This window comes from Arachis hypogaea, chromosome 2 (genome assembly GCF_003086295.3).
Source record: "Arachis hypogaea cultivar Tifrunner chromosome 2, arahy.Tifrunner.gnm2.J5K5, whole genome shotgun sequence".
Classification (NCBI taxonomy): domain Eukaryota; kingdom Viridiplantae; phylum Streptophyta; class Magnoliopsida; order Fabales; family Fabaceae; genus Arachis; species Arachis hypogaea.
The window spans coordinates 28014700-28016522 of NC_092037.1; the positions used below are offsets into that span (position 1 = coordinate 28014700).

At 39.0% G+C, this 1823-nt stretch overlaps 1 non-coding gene across 1 annotated transcript; it reads right to left on the reverse strand.

The window, feature by feature from the left end:
- Positions 1 to 933: 933 nt before the first annotated feature.
- On the reverse strand, positions 934 to 1041 carry LOC112766249 (small nucleolar RNA R71). The gene has a single exon (XR_003184216.1). It is a non-coding gene; the product is annotated as a small nucleolar RNA R71 (small nucleolar RNA).
- Between the last annotated feature and the right edge of the window lie 782 nt (positions 1042 to 1823).

Consider the following 1823-nt stretch of genomic DNA (forward strand, 5'->3'; position numbering starts at 1 on the left):
ATATCTTCTCAATCACAATTTTTTTAATCAATCATATCTTCTTAATCATATCTTTTTTCAAAATAGTTTTCAATCAAATCTTTTTGATTTCTAATTTCAAAATCTTTTTCAAAAATCACTTTACTTCTTTCTCAATCATGGTTTTCGAAAATCAATTAAAGTTTTTCAAAATGTTTTTAAAATCTTTTTCGAAAAATTACTTCCCCTCTTCTCACATCCTTCTATTTCTGGACTAACACTATTCCTTAATGCACAATTCGAACTCCATCTTCTTTGATAGGTTCAAATTTTCTACTTCTGCCTTCTATTTTTCTTTTCCTCTGACACCTCAAGGAATCTCTATACTGTGACATAGAGGATTCCATATTTTCTTGTTCTCTTCTCTTTCATATGAGCAGAAGCAAAGACAAAAGCATTGTTGTTGAGGCTGACCCTGAACCTAAAAGGACCTTGAAGCGAAAGCTAAGAGAAGCTAAGGCACAATTCTCTGTAGAGGACCTAACAGAAATCTTCAAAGAAGAAGAACCCATGGCAGCCGAAAACAACAACAATGCCAACAATGCAAGGAAGGTGCTGGGTGACTTTACTGCACCTACTCCCGACTTCTATGGGAGAAGCATCTCTATCCCTGCCATTGGAGCAAATAACTTTGAGCTTAAGCCTCAATTAGTTTCTCTAATGCAACAGAATTGCAAGTTCCACGGACTTCCATTGGAAGATCCTCATCAGTTCTTAGCTGAGTTCTTGCAAATCTGTGACACTGTCAAGACTAATGGGGTTGACCTTGAGGTCTATAGACTTATGCTATTCCCTTTTGCTGTAAGAGACAGAGCTAGAACATGGTTGGACTCACAACCTAAAGAAAGCCTGAACTCTTGGGAAAAGCTAGTCAATGCCTTCTTGGCAAAGTTCTTTCCACCTCAAAAATTGAGTAAGCTTAGAGTGGAAGTCCAAACCTTCAAACAGAAGGAAGGAGAATCCCTCTATGAAGCTTGGGAACGATACAAACAATTAATCAGAAAGTGTCCCTCTGATATGCTTTCTGAATGGAGCATCATAGGTATTTTCTATGATGGTCTGTCTGAACTGTCCAAGATGTCTTTGGATAGCTCTGCTGGAGGATCTCTTCATCTGAAGAAGACGCCTACAGAAGCTCAAGAACTAATTGAAATGGTTGCAAATAACCAATTCATGTACACTTCTGAAAGGAATCCTGTGAACAATGGGACTAATCAGAAGAAAGGAGTTCTTGAGATTGACACTCTGAATGCCATATTGGCTCAGAACAAAATATTGACTCAGCAAGTCAATATGATTTCTCAAAGTCTGTCTGGAATGCAAAATGCACCAGGTAGTACTAAGGAAGCTTCCTCTGAAGAAGAAGCTTATGATCCTGAGAACCCTTCAATGGAAGAGGTGAATTACATGGGAGAACCCTATGGAAACACCTATAATCCTTCATGGAGAAATCATCCAAATCTCTCATGGAAGGATCAACAGAGACCTCAACAAGGTTTCAACAATAATAATGGTGGAAGAAACAGGTTTAGCAATGGCAAGCCTTTTCCATCATCTTCTCAGCAACAGACAGAGAGTTCTAACCAGAACACCTCTGACTTAGCAACCATGGTCTCTGATCTAATCAAAACCACTCAAAGTTTCATGACTGAAACAAGGTCCTCCATTAGAAACTTAGAGGGACAAGTGGGTCAGCTGAGCAAGAAAATTACTGAACTCCCCTCTAGTACTCTTCCAAGCAATACAGAAGAAAATCCAAAAGGAGAGTGCAAAGCCATCAACATGGCCGAACTAGGAGAGGAGGA